Raw genomic sequence first — 24931 nt, 5'->3', positions numbered from 1 at the left:
GATGACAAACCCAGAGATGCCAGCACCTGTTTGTGTGCGTCTGCGTGAGTCAAAGACTGTATGCACACGTGTGTGCAGGGTGTCTACAGGAATAAACCAGTGAAATTTAAGACTTTTTAAGACTTTTTAAGACCACGTCTAAATAAAATTTAAGACCTAATTTACGATGGAAATATACATTAATCTAAATTAATTAATTCAAAGTAAACACACTGATGTCTGTTCAAAATTAACAGTATGGTGTAATGCAAAAGGATAACACAAATGTCATTGCTGTTGTAAATTATATTTATTAATACATTTTCAGAACATTTAAGTCCCATGAACAAATGTCTCTAAAATTAAGTAAATATATTTAAAAAATACATGCAACATAGTTCCTTTTGAACAAAAAAAATCCATAAAACAAATAACATTTCCAGCTGCTTTTAAAATGCAAATTCATTTACATAATAGAATGTATGTGTGTGTGAGTTCTTATGTCTCTATGTGATGGATGTTTGTGCACAGGTTCATGTCTACTCCTGAGCTTTTGTGAATATACTAGGAAAACAATCTTTTTCAAACTGTATTAATATAAAAACTTCCAGTTGACATTTGGTCCATTCTCCTGGAAAAAAGAAAGAAAAAAGGCAGACATTAGCCAAACAACAGTCACCACATCTCTTCATGACACCACCACTTCAGATTAATGTCAGACTGGATAAATAGGAATGAATACTATTTTTACAAATTAAGCAACGCGAGCCATCTCTTGAGCCTAGTGAACACTATGTAGACATATTGACAGGTAAACACTCTACTTACTACCATTATAAAACTATTTTTAATTAGTTTAATTAATGTGTAGTGCGCCTATGCATAGCTGTTATTAACTTGACACATGAGTAAAGCTTAACTATATGAAACACACTCATATACATGAGGTTAGTTAATACATATATTTATGTTACTTACTTTGAGATGCTGAAGTAGGTCCTGGTGTCATGGCCCATGAGCTCCAGAGGATCCTGACGGGACCTGGTCATTTCACCAATAGCACATGAAGTCCAGCTGTCTGCTCGCGCTGGTCTGGTCCAGAGTCTCGTGGAACAGAATGAAGAACGCACTGCAGCATTGGTCTTCGGTGATGAGCTCTTTGTTGCAAGGCGCTGGATTTCCTCCGGTGACCTCCAGCGTTGTAGTTGACGTCGTTGCGGGCGGCGGAGCAGGAGCTAGCGGCGGAGCAGGAGCTAGCGGCGGAGCAGCAGCTAGCCCCGCGGGCTGCTGGCGGCCTTCGCTAGTCTCTGTGCTTCTTGCTCTGCTCGTGAGATTCCACCGCTGGAAAGTCTCGCAACACACAACGCAGATTCAGAAGCATTTCACCCACCGTGACCAGAAACATTCGTTCTTTTCAAGCCGTTGTTGAACTTGCATCCTGCCATGTTTTCTAAAGTAGCCGATGCTTCACGTTGTAGGGGATTGATAGGACCGAATACGCGGTGCTCACCCGTGTGCGCGCATCACGGCAGCTTCGATGCCGGCGCGCACATCGCTCTGTCGCGCGAGCCGAGAATTGTTTGCGGGGGGGGGATTTCACCCTGTTATAGGGGAAACACTGGAGTTGATAAGCGTGTCTTCTTGTCTGATCAATACGCAACTGTGAGGTGCGCGAATGGACCGAGCGGACAGCTGCTGATCACTCAACAGCCCGACCTGCACAAATAGACGGTGCGCGCGCAGCGCGCCAACATATTTTTTGGGAGCACCGAAGACCCATTTTGACCCAGGAAAACCCCTGGACATGACACCCAAAAAATTTAAGACCAATCCAATCTGAATTTAAGACAATTTAAGACTTTTTAAGGCCTTATTTTTAGGAAAAGCAATTTAAGACTTTTTAAGGACCCGCGGACACCCTGTGTGTGTGTGTGTGTGTGTGTGTGTAGCACGAGTAGATTACGTTGAGCTCTAATGGGCCCGGGGTCACATGACCACCTCCTAAGAGTGAGCTCAGCATGTAGAGGGCAGACAGGCTGCTGAGTCAATAGAGGTGTGTGTGTGTGTGTGTGTGTGTGTGTGTGTGTGTGAGACACACATCCTGGAGATGATTCTTTTTCAATCGCCCCCAATGACAATGAAAAAAAGGTGCTGAGGACCAACGAGCCCGATCTCATGACTGAGGGCATTGAACCCGAGTGACCACACACACACACACACACTAGGCAGCTATTTGTGGAGCTGCTTGGCTTAAACCCCGAGCCCACGATCTATTCATACGGCTGACTCAGCAACTCCACACACACACACAGTTACCTTCAATGTTTTATACTAAAGTTCAAACGTTAAACGCTCTGATGGCGGCGTAACAAACATTCTGCGTCTTCTCCTGTGGACCCGTGCATCGGCAAAGAGCGGGATCCCATATGCAAAGGGAAGAATGCAAAGTAGGGTTGAGCTCCAGTGACACGGCGAGCGCTCCAGGTAACACACCGCCCTCTCGCGCCAGGTGAGCGGCGTGACGCGGAGCAGGACGCAGACGGAGCGGCTCGTTTGCATCTCGTGAAGCGGTGAAGTCACGGGCGCCGGCGGCTCCGGGCGTCACGGTGACGCTTCGCTCACAAACACAATGGAGATGATTTTTATTATTTCAATATTTTTACTTTGAAGTCATTTAAAGTCCGAGAAGCACTCGGCAAAAGTTCATCTGCCACAGAACTTTAATTTCCACTCGCTATATTTTAGAGCGCGATAACCTCCTGATGTGCAGAATGTTGAGAGAGAGAACAACATAGAGAGAACAAAAGAGAGAGAGAACCACAGAGAGAGAACCACATGAGAGAGAGAGAACCACAGAGAGAGCGAGAACCACATAGAGAGAGAGACAGAACCACATAGAGAGAGAGAGACAGAACCACAGAGAGAGAACCACATAGAGAGAGAGACAGAACCACATAGAGATTTTTTGATTTTTGAAAAACACTTTATTTCACATTTTCTCAGCTTTTACATAGCTTCTTAAAAATAAAGTGCTTTAAAAAATTAAGTTGTTAAAAATAAAAAAACACCACAACCAAAAATAAAACATTAAAAACAAATAAAACATGTTTTACCTCATAAAAAGTGGTGCAAACTCCAGCTCCTCTTCCACCACAGAGCAAACAATACCGTTAAAACACCAGCGTTGTTTAAAAGCATCCAGGTCTCCAATGTGTTTATAAAATCTGAACTCCAACCAGAGTCTGGCTCTGATGTTGCAGAGCCACACTGCCCTGGCTTCCTGCCCCTCTCTGTTTTCCACCCGGGACTTTCTTGTTAAATATATGGCCATTTTGGCTTCGCCGGATAAAAAATTAAGGAGCTGCCATTTTTCTTTTTCCGTCTTTTTGTAGGCAGCTCCCATGATAAAAACCTTCTCTGTAAAAGCCACATTAAAAAGACTAAAAACCAATGTTAAAAGAGCGAAGAAACTCAAAAGTCTCTTACACTCGTTAAAAACATGGTAAATAGTCTGCCGGAGGTCACAGAAAGGGCACTGGCTCAGGACAGCGGGATTGATTACCGAAATAAAAGCGTTGGACGCGACAGCACCGTGTAAAATCCGCCACTGGAGGTCAGCGGTCCTTTTCTTCAGGGAGGCTAGTATAGGACCCCCACTGCGGGCCAGGGCCTCCATGCCCAAGTCTCTCTGACCACACAGTGGGCGGTCTGTTGCACAGTCTGGACCTGTTGATACTCTTCACGAGGTTAAAATACAAAGTCTTCTTGTCTGCTTTGTTCAGTGTGCAGTTTTCTGGGTGGCTCGTTCTTAGCAGGGGCGGTGAGTCCCCTAGCCCGGGCTGAGGGAGATGTCTGGGAAGGGTCTGCAGGGTCCGGCTCTGCTCTCTGCTGGCTGTAGTCGTTGAGGAGGCTCCTCTCCAACCCGGTCAGCCTCTGCCTCCACAGCTCCAGGAGCCTCCTCGCCACCCGGTCGGAATGCATCCCCAGCAGGGAGCCCAGGGCCGGGGGGTCGCTCAGCGTCGGCCCCACTGCATCCACCAACTGCTGCAGGCAAAGGGTCTTTGTTCGCAGCAGCGCCCCCGTTAGTCCAGGGGTGACGCTGCTGCTAATGTCCATTCTCGCTTTATAAATTAATGGTTCTCTCAACAACCAGAACAGAGAGTCAGACTGTGAGCACCTTTCGTGTTTAAAAAGGGCCCATGACTTAAAAACACCCTGATAAAAAGGAGGCAGCCCACTTAGTTTTAAAAAGCTGGGGTCTATTAAAAACAGAGCAGTATCCAGCCCCAGGTTGTCAGCACGTCTGAGGATGCAGCTGGCCACGTCTCGCCACACTAAAAACCCCGGACTCGTTAAAAACTTCTGAACAAACTGTAATCTAAAAGTGGCCGTCCGGCTGGCCAGGTGGACAAGGCCCTGTCCCCCCTCCTGTCTGGCTAAAAACAGCACCCCCTGTGGCACCCAGTGTAGACCCTCCCAAAAGAAATCCACCATCTTCTTTTGTATGTTGGCTAAGAAGCCCGAGGGAGGGTCTAAAACTGTCAACCTGTGCCACAGTTGGGATGCAATAAGATTGTTTAAAACCAGTACTCTACCTTTAAAAGACATCTGGAGGAGCAGCCACTTCCACTTGGAAAGTTTCCCCTCTATCTTCTCTGTGACGCCTCCCAGTTCTTCTGGACCATGCTCGGTTTCCCCAGGTATATTCCTAAATATTTAAAACCGTCCGTCTTCCATATGAGTTTTTGTGGAAGAACCGGGAGGCCGCCACGCCACTCCCCACAGCGAGGGCTTCGCTTTTCTTCCAGTTCACCCTCGCTGATGATGCCGTGCTAAAATCATGTACTATTTGATTTAAAAGGTTTACATCTTTTTGGCTTTTAATAAAAACAACGACGTGCCGGCATACGCCGATAAAATCATTCTTCCATTAAAACCAGGTAAAACCAAACCATGCAGGCTAGAGCGTATTTTAATGAGGAGGGTGAGGAGAGTGAGTAGAGCATCCCGGACAGAGCACAGCCCTGCCGGACCCCTCTACTCACTCTAAAAGGAGCACACAGCCTGCCGTTTATCTTCAGCACACTCTCAACATTACTGTACAACACTTTGATCTTAGCTATGAAACCAGCGCTGAACCCAAACTTCCCCAGAACTTTCCAGAGGAAGCCGTGTTCAACGCGATCAAAAGCCTTTTCCTGATCTAGAGAAATCAGACCAGTATCCATACCCAACGAGCTGGAGACCTCCAAAACGTCCCGAATGAGGTGGACGTTGTCCACCATGGACCTGCCGGGCACACAGTAGGTCTGGTCCCGATGGAGGACCTGCTCCATAGCTCCCCTCAGCCTGGAGGCCAGGACCCTGGACAGAAGCTTGTAATCCACACACAGCAGAGACACAGGGCGCCAGTTACCGATATCCTGCGGGTTTCCTTTTTTTGGCAGTAGCCAGCACTGCCTCCGCAGGACATCGGCATGGAACCAGAGGCCAGACTCTCGTTGAAGACATCTAGGATGTCCCTCCGAGGACATCCCAGTACTTCTTGTAAAACTCAGCGGGGAGGCCGTCGATCCCGGGGGCGCGCCCTCCCTGCAGGGCAGCTTTCAGCTCTTGGGGGGTTATGGGTCTGTCGAGCTCCTCATTAGTCTCCTCAGAGACCTGAGGCAGCTCCCCACAGAGCCCCTCCGTCGACTCTCCCTCCTCCCTATACTCAGTGGCATAAAGGGAGGAGTAAAACCCCACCGCTCGCTTCCGGATCTGGCTTGGCTCCACAACCGGCTGCCCTGCGTCCGTCAGCAGTGAGTGGATCACTCGCCCCTGCCCACTCCTCTTCTCCAGGCCGAAGAAGAAGCTAGAGGGAGTGTCCATCTCCGCGATGGTGTTGGTTTTTGGACAACATCACACCACCTGGACAGGACTCACTGGAAGAAAGAGCGGTAGACTTCTACGTTATATCTATTAGCGTTTTATTCAGAAATCAGGATACAAGTAGACATCATGCACTTGGACCCTTCTCCAGAGCTCTGACCAGTGGCCCTCAGCCCCGGAGGAAAAGAGACCACGACTTAGAGTATGCGGCCATTTTAAATAGCCGAAAGGAACAGTTCTGATTCGTCAGGAGATAAGGGGGCGGTGTCTTCTCATTGGTTCTTGTTGCCAGCTCCCGCCTCTGCCGCTCCTTCATTGGTTCTTCTCGTCTGCCAATGAGTTCACATGTTGTGAAAAGGTGGGGGAAGAGGAGATAGTTGATTTAATAAACCCTCTCTTGTAAGAAGACTTCCTTCGGGCCTTATCTCTTCAGGGATGAGGCCTGGATCTTCTCCGAAGGTCGTCCACACACCGGGGGCTTCTTCCCACGTGTGAGTGTGTGCGTGTGAGGGGATCGTGAAGGGGGTCAGTGAGGAGAGACAGTGAGGGTTTAAAGTGTCTAAGAAGGAGAATAAATGGCCCCATCTGGACCCTTGTTATCTATCCTCCCGACGAGGTAAGGACTGTGATTGCTCTTTCTAAACAATGAATACAATGAGCTCTTTCTCTAGTCATCTTCTTTGATGAGTGCAGTGCAGAAGGGGGTTTACATCAACATTCCTTAGGTGTCACTGTTATCTTTCTTTAGATCAGCTCAGACACCAGAGTGCTCCGCTGGAGGTTTTAACTTCCATTCAGTGTTTTCCATCTTACACATAATCTATATGCAAACAATACTAAGCTATGCTAAACTATAATATATATTCTTTAACAATGGTCTGGAATCGGGACCTGACCAGTGCGCCTTGTACTCTAACTTCGAACAGGTCGGCGAGAGCCGCCTTTTTACTTTTGAGGACTTCAATATGTCCTCGATCTCCTGTGGACTCGCTCAAACTTTCTAGGTCCACTATCTCAGTCTCCAGGTCCTTCATAGATCTGGTGACGTCTCTAGTGACGTTGAAAGTGTGCTGCTGACAAAGGAGCTTAATTTCTACCTTACCACGGTCCCACCACTGCCTAAGATTATTAAAATCACTCTTCCTCAGCCTAAAACGCTCCAAAAATAAAACAACACCTCTCTAAAACTCCTATCGAAGGTTAAAACTGTATTAAAATGCCAATATGCGCTCCTAGGTAAAAAATTCCTAATAAAAACATGACATAAAACCAAAGAGTGATCAGTAAAACCAGCCGCAATATTGCTGCACATTTTAAAAATATTAAAATGGTGCTTAAAACATAAATACGGTCTAACCTGGCTGAGGAGATCCTTCCTCCCTAACGTGGGACCATGTGTACTGTCGGCAGTCCGGATGCATCCTTCTCCACACGTCCACCAGACCATGAGAATGGACCAGCCTCCTCAGCACCTGCTGTGAAGCTGGATGTGGCTCTGTGTGGTTTCTGTCATTAAAATCATCCTCTGTGCAGTTAAAATCCCCCCCCAAGAATAAAAAATCCTCCGAGGCACAATCATTTAAAACATCATTAACTTTGGATAAAAACAGCTGCCTCTCTGTCCCAGTTGTTGGAGCATAGATATTTATTAAAACCACGTTAAAAAGGTCGAACCGTGCTTTCACAAAGAACAGCCTCCCCTCCACGATGTGTTTGACCTCCAGTGACCGCGGGCTGAAGGCCCTGGAGAAGAGGAAGCCCACTCCTCCGCTGAGGTTGGTGTTGTGGCTCAGGAGGACTTCCCCCCCCCACTCCCTCCTCCAGTCCGCCTCGTTGGTGCTGTCGCTGTGCGTCTCTTGTAAGAAGAGAACATCGTTGGCTTTCATCTTGTTAAATTCATAAATAGATGTTCTCTTCTTACTGTCCCTCGCTCCATTTACGTTTAAATCCGACTCTGAATGTGTTCATTAAAAGAAGAGTTTAAAAAACAAATAAAACTTAAAATCAACAAATCAAATAAAACCCACATTGGAGCTCTCCACCTCCCCCTGCTGGATGCACTCCTTTACTTTGGGTAAAAACGTTTTGATCCTAAAAACCTCTTGTCTGTCTAATTTTTTTCCCCTCATGTGGAAATGGCACGAGTGTACAAAGGCCACGAGGTCAGGGAAGTGATCCTTGACCTCTACTTTTTTTTCCCTTTTGTTTTGTGCAGAAACAGCCTGATCTCATCAGCTGTGTACAGCTTTTGCGTCTGACTATTTGTTAAAAACAGAGGAGAGTCGCTGTCCTCTGACCCCTCCTCGTCACTACTGTCCTCCACCGGCCCCGCCCCCTGACTCCTCCTCCTCACTTCCACCCTGCTGGCGTTGGCCTCGCTGCCGGCGCTCTGGCCACTCTTCTTTCTTTTTGAGGCCACTTTCTGCCCCCCTGCTTCCTCCTCATCCATCTCCACCTGCTCCGCCCCCTCCTCCCCTGCACCGTCCTCCTCCACCTCTTCGCCTCCCCCCACCTGTCTTACCCCCTCAATGGGCTTCTCGCCACCACTGTCCTCGTCTTTTTTTTCCTTTTCCTCCTCTTTCTCACTTTCCTCATTATTCTCCACCCCATTCCCCACTTCCACCTCTAAGCCCGTGCCACCATCACCAATATAATTTTTTGTTTTTTTAATCTTTTTTTGTTTTTTTCCCCCTTCTTTTTCTTGTTTTCTTTCCTCCTCCCCACTTCCCACCTCACCCACAGCCTCTACCCCACTGCTCTTGGCAGATCCACCCACATCCCCTCCATTTTTTGGGTCCGCTTTTCCTTCTTTTCCTTTCCTCTCACCGCTCCCGACTCCACCCACAGCCTGCCGTTCACTGCCCTGTCCAGCATCCCCACCCTCATCCCCACCCTCACCACCCTTGCCCGCATCACCCCCATCACTCACTCCCTCATTCATACCCACCACATGTGTGTCGGGTGCAGCAGCAGTGACGCCGCCGCGCTCTCCGTTGAATCGGGCGCTGCCGCCGCAGCGCCGGCCGCCGCCGTGAGCCCCGTAGCCGCGGCAGCGGCAGCCGCCTCACCTGCTGTTCCCCACGCTGGTGTAGCGCGGCGTGACGCGCCGGACAGACCCGCCGCCCGGACCAGCTGGCGCCGGGTCGCCCGCTCGAGCAGACCTCGGTGTGCCCTCCTCCCGCAATGAAAGCACTTCATCGCCGATGAAGACGCGTAGACGTTATAGTTAACATCATCTACTCTGACGCTGAAGCGCAGGTTTAACTCCGCGCTCCGGTCGTTGAGTATCATATAAACCGATCTACGGTGACTCATGATGTGCTTCATCGAGCTCTCCTTGAACCCCGATGAGATCACTCTGATCGGGGAGACCAGCTTTCCGTGAGGAGATGAACGGAGGGACGTTTGACACGAGGACTCTGGTGGACGGCTGGTCCAGCGGAAACACCTGCACAAACAAATCTCCCACCGAGAGACCCTCCTCTACCACGCGGCTCACCTTCCCCACCTGATCCAGGAAGATCACGACCGAGCCGTTCATCTTGGCGGCGGACTTCACGCTGCTGAACCCGACTTTCTTCCCGACTGCCCGAGCCAATTCCTCCACGCTGCACGAGGAGTCACCGGCAATCTTCATACCGTGTCTCCTCGTGAGCAGCGGGGGGGGAACCGGGGCAAACATTCCGCCACGCACCGAGCCCGGTGAGGCACCGGCAGCGGGAAGACACCCAGAGAAAAACCCAACTAATCACCAAACAAATTAACCTACTGTGAAACCCAACTAATAAACCACATAAACTAAATACACACAACTATGAAAGAACAGAAAAGAATGAGACACACAGACAACGCTCCGCAGCGCTCACACGCACACCCTGTCGCTCTGACGCTCAGCGTGAACTGAGAGAGAGAGAGAGAGAGAGAGAGAGAGAGAGAGAGAGAGAGAGAGAGAGAGAGGGAGAATGAGAGAGAGAGAGAGAGAGAGAGAGAGAGAGACAGAACCACATAGAGAGAGAGACAGAACCACAGAGAGAGAGAGAGAGAGAGAGAGACAGAAACACAGAGAGAACCACAGAGAGAGAGAGAGACAGAACCACAGAGAGAGAGACAGAACCAGAGAGAGAGAGAACCACAGAGAGAGAGAGAGGCAGAACCACAGAGAGAGAGACAGAACCAGAGAGAGAGAGAACCACAGAGAGAGAACCACAGAGAGAGAGAACCACAGAGCGAGAGAGAGAGCCAGAACCACATAGAGAGACAGAACCACAGAGAGAGAGAGAGACAGAACCACAGAGAGAGAACCACAGAGAGAGAGAGAACCACAGAGCGAGAGAGAAAGCCAGAACCACATAGAGAGAGAGAGACAGAACCAGAGAGCGAGAGAGACAGAACCACAGAGAGGAGAGAGAGACAGAACCAGAGAGAGAGAGAACCACAGAGAGAGAACCACAGAGAGAGACAGAACCACAGAGAGAGAACGAGATAGACAGAACCACAGAGAGAGAACCACAGAGCGAGAGAGAACCACAGAGAGAGAACCACAGAGCGAGAGAGAACCACAGAGAGCCAGAACCACATAGAGAGAGAGAACCACAGAGAGAGAGAGAGCGACAGAACCACAGAGAGCCAGAACCACATAGAGAGAGAGAACCACAGAGAGAGAGAGAGAACCACAGAGAGAGAGCCAGAACCACATAGAGAGAGAGAGCCACAGAGAGAGAGAGAGCGACAGAAACACAGAGAGCCAGAACCACATAGAGAGAGAGAACCACAGAGAGAGAGAGAGCGACAGAACCACAGAGAGAGAGCCAGAACCACATAGAGAGAGAGAACCACAGAGAGAGAGAGAGCGACAGAACCACAGACAGAGCGCCAGAACCACAGAGAGAGAGAGACAGAACCACAGAGAGAACCACAGAGAGAGAGAGAGAGAGAGAGAGCGTTGTAATTTGACAGTCACATCCTGAATGCACGCGGTCTCTCCTGATTGGCCCGTTAGAGGTCGTTAGGGAGCGGCTCCCGGTGACCACGGCGATCGGACTCGGTCCGATGGAAACAAAGCGACACGGAGAACACGGCTCTGTTCAGGTCATTTATTGGTCCTCTCACACGGCCGAGAGGCGCCTCTCGCTCCAAGCATCCAAAAACTAATAAATACACAAGAAAAACTGTTTTTACAACAAGAAAAAAAAACATGTTCAAGCATCTCGAGCAGAAACGTTAACAACTTTTACAGATCGGACTTTCCAGTCGTACAAAAATACTTCATCGCGCTCTCCAAACGACGCCTATGTGCAGCTTCCACGTATATACAAAGATATCAACAGAAAAATATATAGGCGCTTAACTTCATGGCATCGAGAGAAATGAGCTCGTGTCAAATGATCGGCACGATAAATAAACAGTGAAAAGTTAAATATCCACGTGATGCGGCGTGATGAGGTTAAAACGTGGCGGCTCTCCTGGAGCGGGAGGAGCTCTGCAGGCACTCTACGGCAACGCGTCGCCTCCGTTACCGTGACAACGGAGGGGAAAACGACACGGAAGAGACATAAAAACCTAATTTATCCTCATTGTGCAAAAATAAATCGCTTATTTTATAGTGTCGAATATCAAAAAGGGTTAAATCGTATCGCTCTTTATTTGCACACATTTTAGAAGAGAGAAGAAAATCAGAACATATTCGATATTCTTCCTCTTGTTTTTAAAAGTGCAATCAGAAGTTTAAAATAAAAAATAAAAAAGATTATTTTGGAGAGACCTCGCCGTGAGGTCATTAGTCTCTCCAGAATAATAAAACCAGGAGAAAATAGTTTCCCAGAGTTCTTGTGACGTTAGGAGTCTCCCCAGGACACGGTGGGAAATGACAAGATGATTTAAAGGGTCTAAATAATCACGATCATTTTGAATGAAAAAATAAAAAAGTGCGGTTACTCGTGTCCTTGGCCGACAAAACTATTTTAAACTACTAAATAAAAACGCATTCCCCGTCGTTGCGCTGCAGTGCGCCTCCGTCTCCGATGAGGTGGGTGCAGTTCACTGGCAGGCCTGCAGGACGTCACGCAGGCCAGGAGAGCTTCTCCTCAGCTTCTGGAGCCACAAAGAGAAAAGAAACACGCCAACAACACCGTTACGGCTCCAGAGACGACGCAAAGACAGTGTGGCCACCGGAGTCTCAACAACAACAACAACAACACAAAAGATGGAGCACAAACATCCGCCGCCCGGATTATACTCGCTCACGGAAGCACAGGTTACATCACCGACGGTCTTTTGAGAGGGCGTGAAAACTACCAGAGTTCACGAGCATGTGTGTGTGTGTGGGGGGGGGGGGGGGGCAGCTTTAGCCTATCGGAGGCCAGCTTTATACATTTGTCTCTTTCCTAAATGAGCCGGTGTCCCATTTTCTTTGGCTATATTATCGTAGTTTGACCAGTCTTAAAAATAAACATTCATTTTTGTTTGATAAAACCAACAATACTTTTAAATTAGCTTCTGAATAGCGTTCATTTGTTAGCGCGCCAACAAGCTAACCGCGGCCGTGTCCCGGTTAGTGGCAGTCGAGTCTCTCTCTTAGTTCCTAAACTAAAGAGTCATTTGTTCCACAGTAATCCGGTTCAGTGGAGGCCGGCTCGTCTCGAGGCGGGACGCGAGCGGCCCAAAACAAACCAAAAATAGAGACAAGAACGGGAGCGTCGGCATGAGTCAGCGTACTACGACGTGCCGGTGTGTGTGTGTGTGGGGGGGGGGGGGGGGGGCGACGACAATGAAGACGGCTGCAGGAATGCAAGATGGGAAGTGAGGCTCGGTCAGGCTGTACTTTGGGACGCAGCTCTCCTAAGAACAAGGCGCCAGTGACTCGAGTCGGGAACACGACAGATTCACCAACAAGAAAAGGGGGAAAAGTCAGTTTCCTGAAATAAGATGCACGCATCATAACAAATATGATAAATAGAGGTAATACAATGTAAATGTGACTGATAAATGTTTTATTTTTTGGCAATGAGAGTCAATATTTCGTGACAGACGTTAACATTTAGACTTTTTTCGTAGTATTCTTTAAGCCTGAGAATAACGGTCAGCGGGGATAAAAAAGGAAGATGAAGCGACGGGAAGAGAGAGAGAGAGAGGAGGGGTGAGATAAGAAAACAATAGAAACAGCGAGAAGCCAGACGGACTAGAACTGAGCGAATTCTCACAGGCAAACTTTACCCGGCCGGTGCTGCGAGGAGAAGTCGGCGGGAGAGGAAAGGAAACGAGTGAACAAGCATGAGAGGAAACAGATGAAGGAAATGTTGTTTTTAAACTTGATTAGAAGAATTCAGCCATCTTGCCTCTGGTTGGGTTCTGCCTTTAAGAAACCCAGACGAGCTTAAACCCGAGGAACTCTAAATCTATGACGTGTAATGAGTGTGTTTGTATAAAAAAGGGCGCTACCTGTCCGGCGAGGGGGAGGGGCTGCATAGCGCGGCCGGCGGCAGCTCCGGGATGGGCGCCTCGTCGAGGATGCGAGGCTTCTTGATGTTCGACTCGGGGCTGGTCAGAGGCGTCACGCTGTTCCGCCTGATCAGGGTGCCAGGACCCCATCGGACCTCCTGCAGGGCCAGAAATATCAACAGAACTATTGGAGACATGTTCTTATCTTTATAAAAAAAAGAGGGCAAATTAAAGTTCACTTTTCTGGGCGGTTTCATACCTCTGGCCGGTCCCGGTGGGTGTTCACCGCCTCCACCTTCAGAGAGATGGACTCCACCTTGCACCCGTAGGCCACCGGGGTGAGCTTCAGCACCGTGTGGAGGGGACACTTCAGGTAGGGCAACTCCTCTGAGGAAGAAGAAGCATGAGGAGAAGAAGAATGAACAGAAGAAGGAGAAAGAAGAAGAAAGAGAAGAATGAAAGGAAGAAGAAAAAGGAGAAGAGAAGGAGAGGAAGAAAGAGAAGAAGGAGAGGAAGAGAGAAGAAAAAAAAGAAAGAGAAGAAGGAAAGGAAGAAGAAGAAACAAGAAAGAGAAGGAGAGGAAGAAAGAGAAGAAAAAAAAAGAAAAAAAAGAAAGAAAGAGAAGGAAAAAAAGAAAGGAGAGGAAGAAAGAGAAGAAGAAAAAAGAAAAATAATAATGAGAGGAAGAAGGAGAAGAAGGAAAAGAGGAAGAAAAAAAAAAGAAGAAGTAGCAGAAGAAGAGACGTGAACACAGAGCGACAGGTCGGAGCGTCGCAGCTCTTAATTCTAAGATTACTCCGACGCAGAAGAAGCCAGGGGGCTTCTGGGACTTGGAGTCCAGACCTGCACTCTTATCCAGGAAGTAGGCCAGCAGGCAGCGCATGACGGCCTGGTGGCAGATGACCAGAACGTTCTCCTGCCTCTCCAGGTCCATGATGACCGGCTCCACCCGCTGGACCAGGTCCTGGTAGGACTGATCGGGATGGGGAGGGGGGGGTTGTTGATTAGTGTTACTTTATATACCGTAGCAGTGGGGTTATAGTGAATAGCCAAATAAATGCTCTGTATTTTAGGTGCGTTAGTGTGTGTGTGTGTGTGTGTGTGTGTGTGTGTGTGTACCTCCCCAGCAGGGTAGCGGTAGTAGTATTTATCTTCATCTCTCAAAGCAAACTCCTCTGGATATTTCTCCTTCATCTCGTCGTACGTCATCTCTTCACATATCCCCTAAAAAAAATGTAAAAAGCCGGAGTATTGCATCGTTAGCTTGCGTGACGCGTCGCAACGGTTAGCTAATAATGATTGTATTGTAAATATTAATGTAGTTCTTCTTGTGACTCAAAGGAAGGCCAGTTTTATAGCTTCTCTCACCAGCATAACTGTTTTCAGCTGCGCTCACATAAAAAGTGTTGAAGGGTTTTCTACCCCTCCGCAAGTCTTCTAAGGCGATAACACAATGTACCACTAGAACACTGGAGATGGGCCTCTACACATGTAGAGACTTCATTAAGACCAGAGAATAGACATCTACACATTAACTATGTAGAGAGAGTATTTATGATTCATTTAATGTTATAGTAATTGAAAAAAAAAAAAAAAATCTTGCTTTACTATGAAAAATAAGTGACGACCCGCCGCGATGAGGCGTACTCACGGCGTCGATCTCGTCGAGGGCCTTCCACTGCTCGTACGGGACCCCCAGGTGCTCCGCGGTCTGGATGCTGCGACACAGCCGGCTGGTCCAGACCTTCAGGCCCGCCGGCTGCCGCTCCGCCTCCACGAACCGAGCCAGAGCCGAGGAGAACTACAGCGAGCACAAAGAGCATTCAGCACCTGAAGCTCAAGATCACATCGGGGTTCATGCACACGGTGACCGACGGCCAGGACTTTAAACCAAATTTCAACAATTTAGAAAATGTAGCGTATTGAGAGCGTACGTCGGCTTATATTTTGAGCGTCTTTCTTTTTAAAAAAAAAATTTATTTCAAACTCGGCATAAATAAACATGTGATAACAAAATTCCATGAATTTTCCAGGTTTTCCATGACCGTACGAACCCTGATGGTAACAAACGACAAGGACTTTAAACCAAATTTTCACGACTAAATGTTTTGTGAAATCTCGGTGTGAAAATGTCGTATTTAAACTAACAATGAGAATTCTGAAGCATACATTAAATAACCTAAAATGACAAATGAATGAGACAATAGTTTGATTAAAAGAATAAACATTTATATAACAATATGAGAAGAAAACACTAGGAATTGCTGCTAGTATGAGAGCGTATGCCGGCTTATATTTTGAGCGTCTTTCTTTAAAAAAAAAACACTAATTATTTCAAACTCGGCATAAATGAACATGTGATTATAACAAAATGCCATGAATTTTCCAGGTTTTCCATGACCGTACAAACCCTGATGGTGACCAACGACCAGGACTTTAAACCAAATTTTCATGACTAAATGTTTTGTGAAATCTCGGTGTAGACATGAAAAAGTGAGAAAATGTCGTATTTAAACTAACAATGAGAATTCTGAAGCATACATTAAATAACTGTCGTGTATTTTGCATTACAGCTCTTAAAGATTCCAGAGGCCCACAAGGTGTCCATGGTATAGAATACCATTGCTTAGAGCTGGACCAGATGGTTTGCATTAGGTAGCATGAGATCATAGTAGGGGGGGCTAGAAGCCCGCTCGAAACCATTGCCAGCCCATAAGATGAACGCCTCCTCTTTCCTCTGTCTATATAACCCGTGACAACATGATAAACCATTGAACTTTCTCATCCGGACCCTGAAAGTTTCCAGTCATTCTAGATGTCTGTCTTCGGCACGTAACTTGTAGAATAAACTTTGTGTTCTTATCAAGTACCGTGTCGCTCGAAACTTCTTCTCCATCATCTCAAGGGACATGAAATAACCCACATATTTGGCATCACGATTATACAATATTTGGCGTCACGAACAGGATGGACAGACCTGCAGCATCATTCACATTCTCTCACGGTGAGCATCTTGGCTTCATTTAAACGCGATAATTGGAGCTGTTGTGTGCTGTGGAGGGTGTGGCTGTAAGTTTGTGCACCATGAAAGAACTTTTTTCTCTTTTGTGGGAGAGTGTCTGACTGAGATTGATGTTTTGAAGTTGTTTTTCGTGTTAAATTTTAATTTGATCTGCGCAAAGAATGCACAGAAGTGGGGAGTAAGATTAAAGTAAAAGAGTTGTAGAATAGCAAATGTTATTATAAGTGTGTTAATTAGTAGGTGCAGATTATTCAAAAATAAGGCCTTTGATTTGTTTTAACATTAAGACGCGTGAAAATTAATCACTAAATATCATTTCTGAAAAATAGTCGGTAGGAAAAGATAAAAGAAACAAATTAAGATAAACCTAGACCCAGGTTAGGTTATTTGAAGTAATAAAGGTAGGACAAGAGTTAATAGAAGTTAAAAGTGTGCAAAGAGATTAAGAGAGAGATTAAGAGAAAGGTTAAAGGACCTAAAGGAAAATGATCATAGAGCTGCTTAAATCGGATAGAACATAGTCTAAAGAAATTAGTACTGGCTTAACGAGATTGAGAAATAAAGTACGATTGTATGCTCCCACTCTGCGGTTATTGACGAATAAATGCACGAAGCAGCCTCTCATCGGAAATGAAGTCTCGGACGGTAGCAGAAATTAAACCTTAAGAGAGGAACAAGCGGCAAGAGCATGCTAATACGTATGAATGGTATAAATGACTGATTTTAGGAAAGAAAATAGCCATTTGTGCGACGTGTAGGCACATTGCCTGATCACAGCTGAGAGAAAGAAAAAAGGCAGAGCGTTGCACCGCGGGAGCGCGCGCAGTGTGTGTGTGTGAATTTGAGGAATGCAGAATGCCACGCGCGTCAAGTGTGTGTATGGAGTATGGGTCCCGTGGGAGCCAAGTGTATGCATGATTTGTGTGCTATTCAAAGTTTTGGAAGAGAGCAGAACTAATACGAGTGCCAGATGTGATGTGTTAAATACTGGAGCTTCTGAGTGTCAAAGAACAACATCATAGATATCTGAAATAAAAGGAGACTGGCCATAACCCCCTGTGTTGTTTTAAATGAAAACATGTGTGTGAGGGATGTGTGAGAGAGGGAAATATGTGCGAATGAAACTAAGCACGCCTTACACATTTAATCTACAGAGAACGTAAAGAGAAGCATGAGCGTCCTGTTGAGGAGACTAGCTAGTTAATGATATTGATTAGTTTAAACATGAGCTTCCTTGAGGAATAGCTACACTAGCAGTCATAAAATTAAATAAGCTCCAAAGGGAGGCTGCGTGAGCCCAACTAGGGTGGGAGACCCTTCTTCAAATTAAATAAAAGAAAACTAAGGACTTTGAGTTAGACTAGTGGTCTAGCGCTGGGCCGCAAGGAGAACAAGGACCTTTAGGTAGACTAGTGATCGCCCCCTGGTGGTCCATCCCCCCATCTTAATCCTTACGTCTAAAGGCCAAGGGGTTCTGGGGTGTGCTGGGAGTGAAAGGTGTTTGGTTACACAGATGGAAGCAATCTGTCTCACTTCGCCATGCATTAAGTGGGGAGGAAAAACACACAGTTCTGTTGAGAGGGAACTTTTTTGTGTGAACTGCTCTTATTAAATCTAAAAAGAGGTTTTGTTTTGTGTTGTTTTAGTTTTAATTTGAAGAATTTAATGAAGGTTACATGCTGATGATAGAACCTAATCATTTCATATTTCTTTCCTTTTGTTCATGCACGATGAATGAGAGTTGGACTCTGAAGGAGTAGAGGCGTTGACATCAAGGAGCCAGTCCAGGGCGTGGCCGCTGACTGACGTGCTGACTGACGTGCTGACGTCACCGATGTACAGCTGAAGAGGCCTGTACAAATTTAGCACAAACTCCTTGAGCAACAAACCCTGCATTTGTCAAATTTAGACTTATGAGAATATCGATCTGTTTGCATAACACATGAAGACTAAATGCTGTAGTCAGTTTTAAAAGAAGAATAACTAAATAAATAGAAGGCTTGGCAGCTGATTGATCATTGGTTAATTGATTAATTAATTAAAAATACAGAATAAAGACAAATAAAAACAGAATAATGGGAAAAAAGTGCATTAACAATCCAAAACTGATTACTCCTGTCGATGTAGTGCAGAGGAATAATCCTTTAATCAGCAGCGTCACAAACGTTGCGAAGATCTCTGAGAAATGGTCTAAACGATGGCCTCAAATTGACCGACCGTGGCCCTTGGAGGGGACACTAAATCCAGCTGTAATTAAAATAATGCATGTACTTGTATCTACCTACAAGGCAGAACAGAAGAAGGGAAACCAAGGAAGGAAACGCAAAGAAAGGAGACAACTCGAGCTTGGAGTTCTCCAGCTATTTGCAGATGAGGGACAGAAAATGATTGCAGCTGCGTCTGTAATGTATCCCAAGACAGTCTGTCCTCAGGTTCCAGTGTCCAGTCAGAAGGGGCGTCCTCAGATCAGTGACGAGAGTGATCAGGAAGAGGTCAAGGGGGGTTGCGACCCCAAAGCCAAGTGGAGCAGAGCAGAAGAGGCAGACGACAGCGAGGAGGAATACAACGATGAAGAAGACTCCCAGATGACTTTGAGTGAGGTCAGAGAGTTGCAGCCCATAAAGAGAGAGTTACTGCAATCTAATAAAGTGTCAGCACCAGGAAGCATGTTCCCAGTGATCATCAGAGAACAAGGTTTCGAATATAGACCATTGCAGAGCACCGATAGGTCAGCCATACTTGAGAAGCTTCCCATTATCGAAGACGGAGCACATCCTTGGATTGCAAAACTAGAACAGATTTTGGTCGGAGATCTTCCTGCGATGGGGGATATTAAGAAGCTACTGGCTAATGTCGTTGGCGTTTACAGTATGGAAGAAATTTTAGAGAAAGCTGGACTTAATCAATACATAGGAACAAGTGTGAATGATTCAGACCTGTTTGCTGCGAGTCGAGGTCGAGTGTTCAGAGCATTGAAAGAAACATTCCCGACGAACGTAGATCCAGCCAATATTTTGATTGAACCACTCGGACTGGAGGAAAATCCCAGATCCTTTGTTTCGAGGTCTCATCAAACGTGGATGAATGTCACAGGTAATGATCCAGAACAAAATCTTATGAACAAATCGATTTTGAGAGGCAAAATCCTGATGGGGTTGCCGTTGCCAGTACGAAGCAGATTGGCAGAGGTGGTTGGCCTTGGAAACATGAAGAAGAGTGTCTACACAGACCATATAGCCCACCAGGTGGAGCTGTATGGGAAGAAGGGAGACGATTTGAAAGAACAAGATCGAGAGACCCTCAGGAAACTTAATGAAATACGACTGGTGAGTGACAAGGCTGAGAAGAAGCAGGCCCTGATGAAGAATCAGGTCCCATCAAATCAACCTGCACCACAACCGGAGCCGAATCAAGCTGAGTTCCAGTCGTTCGAGCCATATCCATTGGTTCCAGTTGCCTTCTACCAACAGCCAGTCTTTGATCATGAACAATATTGGACCGGTAGTGAACTTGAAGGTCAATATTACACTCAATGATGTGACTGTAATGAAGAAAGATGCTTCTGTAATTATTAAACAGGTGGAGACAGATTTTCACAATGGCACGAAGCGTGTCTAGCTGAAAATAAAATAGTGCTCAATAAGTTGCCAAGCAAAATGCTAATAAAGTGTGTCTATAAGATGGTGAAAACTATTTTAGAGAAAAACTAGGAGTTAAACAGCATCTTGGTGCGAAAGAATACAATTTTTTTAGATCTTATGATTCTTAGAATCCTAAAACATTTTTGATTTGATTTTTTGCTCTTTCGGAACTCTGAAGAGTTCCGAGTGGGGAATTGAGATGAAATAAATGACAATATATTAAAGGGACAAAAATGTTAAGTGATAATTCATGTTTGATGTTTTGATTTGCATCTGTTCTGTATGCAAGATACTGGTTCTCTTCTGTCATTCTAGAGAAACCACTGTGAGGTGATGGAGTGCTGAGGGACTCCAGTGTTGAATGAAACCAGCCTCTCAAAACGTGAACATGACGAGTGACCTGAAGAACTTTGAACGAGAACTGGTGATGAGACGAGTGTCAAGGCTGCTGAAGAACTGCAGTGATATGTCTTCTCGTATATGAAATATTAGTAATATTAAAAATGAATTTTCTTGTTCAGGTGTTAATTGTTGGGGAAACGATATTTTCTGTTTGGTGAATATAATGGAATCTCAGATGTTCTCTTTTCGTGACGTTTAGGGACAGAGGTGATTAGGCAGGGATAGGTCCATGGGGAGAGGCGATGGGTTGACCAACTTGATCCTGGACATTATTATTTCGTTATTATTTGCTGAGAAATTCCAGGTGTATTCGTTTGAATCATTTCCCTACACAGTTTGCTAAACATTCCTTATTTCAGTGGTATGGAGTTCGATTTAAGGTTGCCTTGGCAGAGGGACCGTGAAAGAATTTTCCTGTCTACATTGTTTAATTGATATTTCAAGAAAAGATAACTGCCCGACAGGTTTTTCAATTTCACATATAAATACTTCATTTTACACCACTGTTACACTTCATACAGTCACAGTAATGTTAGAACTTTACTGTAGGACGGGGTGGTATTTTTGTCATGATAATACACCTGTATGTTTGCATTGGTTGTTTGTTTGTTGTCGAGAGTTTATTAACTCTCGAAGGGAGGTATATGTCGTGTATTTTGCATTACAGCTCTTAAAGATTCCAGAGGCCCACAAGGTGTCCATGGTATAGAATACCATTGCTTAGAGCTGGACCAGATGGTTTACATTAGGTAGCATGAGATCATAGTAGGGGGGACTAGAAGCCCGCTCGAAACCATTGCCAGCCCATAAGATGAACGCCTCCTCTTTCCTCTGTCTATATAACCCGTGACAACATGATAAACCATTGAACTTTCTCATCCGGACCCTGAAAGTTTCCAGTCATTCTAGATGTCTGTCTTCGGCACGTAACTTGTAGAATAAACTTTGTGTTCTTATCAAGTACCGTGTCGCTCGAAACTTCTTCTCCATCATCTCAAGGGACATGAAATAACCCACATATTTGGCATCACGATTATACAATATAACCTTAAATGAAAAATGAATGAGACAATAGTTTGATTAAAAGAATAAACATTTAAATCAGAATTTGAGAAAAAACACTAGGAATTGCTGCTAGTATGAGAGCGTATGCCGGCTTATATCGAGAGCATCTTTATTTAAAAACATATTAATTATTTCAAACTCGCCGTACATGAACATGTAAAAACAACATTTTCATTGTCATTTTTTTCAAGGGATTTTCCAGGTCTGGAAATGAACATTTTAAAGTTCCATGACTTTCCCAGGTTTTCCACGACCGTAAGAACTCTGTACACGTTTTATTTTTTCATTCCGATGCGGCTGCTCGTACCTGCTTGCCCCGCAGCGAGAGGCCGGCGTCGCCGCCCAGCCGCCCCTCCAGGTTGTCGGTGCTCTCTCCGTGCCGACACAGGTAGATGGTGCGCGGCTGGACGTGGATGTTCATCAGGTAGTAGACGATCTTACTCTGGATGTGATCCTGGATTTGGTTGACGAGGAAACGCCGACCCACGTCGATCACCTGGATGAAGGAGAGATCCCTGGAGGACGGGCGGGACGTGGTGAGCGTTTCACGGGGTCCACGCACATGTTGGATAATGAGTTACAAGGACTTTAAAAACAATGTGTGGTCATGGAAGTTTGGTATAATCTCTGTGTAGACATGAAAGAGTGAGAATATGTCGTATTCAAACTAACAATGAGAATTCCAAAGCATACAGTAAATAACCTTAAATGACAAATGAATGAGACAATAGTTTCATTAAAAGAATAAACATTTATATAAGAATGAGAAAAAACACTAGAAATTGCTGCTAGTATGAGAGCATCTTTCTTTAAAAACATATTAATTATTTCTTTCTTTAAAAACATTAATTATTTCAAACTCAGCGAACATGTAAAAATAACATTTACATTTAAATAACCTTAAATGACAAATGAATGAGACAATAGTTTGATTAAAAGAATAAACATTTGTCTTTTCAGTTACGGTGCGTTCACTTGCAGGGCTAAAAAAATGTGCGAGTATAAAAGAGCGTAGGCCGGCTTATATTTCTAGCATCGTTCCTTAACCCTTGTGTTGCCTTAGGGTCATTTTGACCCGAATCAATATTACACCCTCCCCCCGCCTTAGGATTAATTTGACCCCATTCAATGTTTAATGTCGGTGTTCTTTCGGTAGTCAACAAACAAACATAAAGTGCCTCACACTTAAACTTGGAAAACAATATTAATTCTAATAATTTTCTGGAGGTTTTAATTGCTGGCGTCAAATTGAACCCAAAGGGTAAAATATGTTAGTAAATATAAAGGTAACAGGAGGGTGAAACATTGAATCGGGTCAAAATGACCCTAAGGCAACACAAGGGTTAAAAAGCATATTCATTATTTAAAAATCAGCTTAAATCGACATGACTTTTCCAAAAACTTGGACTTTCCCAGGCTTGGAAATAACCATTTAAAAATTCCATGACTTTTCCAGGTTTTCCATGAACCCTAATTTGCGTTGGACATCGTAGACGTCCCGCCGAAAACCAACGCCGATGGTGTACCTGTCGTGCTGGTCGGGGTCCAGAGGCTGGTAGCTGGTTTGGTAGCATTCGATCCTCCTCTGGAAATCCAACACGGCGTCCGTCTTGTTGCAGTCCTGGTAGTCGGGGCACGACACCTTCACTTCCTGCGCAGGGGAGGAAGATCGTCAGAAAAAAAACACGCCCGATCCCAGAGAGTCATCGTCTCTTCAAAGCGCCGTGCGTGACTCACCATGATGTTCGCCGCGATGACGCCGGGGTCGTCGCACACGGACTCGATGAAAAAGATCTGCGCGTGGAAGAGGAACAAAGTGGGGTTGGAAGCCGACGCGGCGAAGTCGTGACGCGACTCCTCTGGTCGCCATAGTAACGCGTACCTTGAAGTCGTTCTCGACGCCGAACTGGAGGATCATGGCTCGCCGGTCTCTGGTCGTGTTCGTGGCGTCGAAGACCTGGAATGGCACCGATCAAAAATGAGGTTTTTTTTTACCGTCGCATTGAAAATGCGGAAGGTAATGTTTTGATCGGCGTGTGTTTTTATGCGTGCGTGTTATTCGCATAACTCAAAAAGTATTAAACCGAATCGCATGAAATTCGGTGGGATGATTGGTTATTATCCGGGCACCATTTGATTTGATTTTGGGATCGATCGGGTCAGTCATGAAAAGGTCAAAATCTTCTTTTTACCATGGCACGGTCAATTTTTATGTTCATAATTCAATGCCCAATCTTGTGATATACGCAGGTATGCGCTCTACCGAGTGCCCGTTCTAGTTTGTTTTGTCTTTTAAAAAGGACGCAAGATGGGAAACTCACCGCTACTTGGCCTCCCTCGTCCTTCAGATAGGACTTGACGTCCCTCAAGGCTGCTAAGGCACATTGCCTGAACAGAAAGACAGTTATTTTTTATTTTGCGTTATCAATAAACAATAAAGCAGCGGATCTCGTTGTGGATGTGCTTTTGTTACCGTGTGTGGAACTCACTCCCGGATCTTCACTGCACACTCGTTATCGGGCTTGGAGAAGTCATACGAGCTGTAGTTCTTGACTGCCTCCCTGCGGTACTGCCCACGTTAAAGACTACAACACACGAAGAAGAAGGAGAAAAGGAAGAGAAGAAGGAAAAGAAGAAGAAAGAGGGGAAGAAAGAGAAGGAGGAAAAAAAGAAAAAGAAGAATGAGAGGAAGAAGGAAAAGAAGAAGGATAATAAGGAAAGAGGAAGAAGAAGGAGAAGGAGCAGAAAAAGAAGAAGAAAAAGAAGAAGCAGGAGGAGAAGAAGAAGGAGAAGACATGACGACTCGATTCCATGGGGCAAAATACTTTGAATGACGTCCTATGAGCTACAGAGCAGGTGTGTGTGTGTGTGTGTGTGTGTGTGTGTGTGTGTGTGGTTACCTTTGGTGGGCATGCCAATCCAGTTGAGGTAGCGGGTGAGTTTCTTGGACATGTACGTCTTTCCTCGAGCCGGAAGCCCCACCATCACGATGACGGTGGGCGGGTTGGCGAAGTGCGGGGCGCCGCCGGCTGCGGAGGAGGAGGGGGTGGGGAATGCGTTACAACGACGTACACGCCTCCCCCTTAAAGAGCCCCCGAAGGCGCGAAGGACATCGAGCAGCTCGATCAGCGTTTTGTATTTCCGGCCTGTGCTCTGCAACCCGAGGACGGCCCGGCAGCTGCTTTCCAAGAATCCAGTCAGTCAAACGACATCAACAACAACATCAACCAGGGTTCTTACGCATGTGGACCGATGGATTTCCACGACTTTGAACCAAATTTCCATGACCAAACTTCAATCTCGGTATAAACATGAAAAATGTAGAACATGTTTTATTTTTTTATTTTAAATTTTATTTGTCAGGGACAAAGCAGCGCACATTATTACACAAAGTGTACATGTGATACAGAAGGTTTCTAGCCAATTGGCTAATTTGCAACCCCAGTCCCTGGTCAGGCCTTTCTAAAACAAAACAAAACAAGAAACATGTCTAGATCTAAAACTAATCTAAAAG

At 45.8% G+C, this 24931-nt stretch overlaps 1 long non-coding RNA gene and 1 pseudogene across 1 annotated transcript; both read right to left on the bottom strand.

Moving 5' to 3' along the window:
• Nucleotides 1-270: 270 nt before the first annotated feature.
• LOC130200291 (uncharacterized) lies at nt 271-1895 on the bottom strand. The gene is made up of 2 exons (XR_008832975.1): nt 958-1895; nt 271-610 (listed from the first exon to the last, which is right to left on the bottom strand). It is a non-coding gene; the product is annotated as an uncharacterized LOC130200291 (long non-coding RNA).
• A 9034-nt stretch (nt 1896-10929) lies between these two features.
• Nucleotides 10930-24429, bottom strand: LOC130200285 (6-phosphofructo-2-kinase/fructose-2,6-bisphosphatase 3-like; annotated as a pseudogene).
• Nucleotides 24430-24931: the final 502 nt, after the last annotated feature.

The sequence above is a fragment of the Pseudoliparis swirei genome, chromosome 10 (genome assembly GCF_029220125.1).
Source record: "Pseudoliparis swirei isolate HS2019 ecotype Mariana Trench chromosome 10, NWPU_hadal_v1, whole genome shotgun sequence".
NCBI lineage: Eukaryota > Metazoa > Chordata > Actinopteri > Perciformes > Liparidae > Pseudoliparis > Pseudoliparis swirei.
Note: the sequence above shows the minus strand (reverse complement) of the source record. Positions and strands in the feature narration are given on the sequence as shown.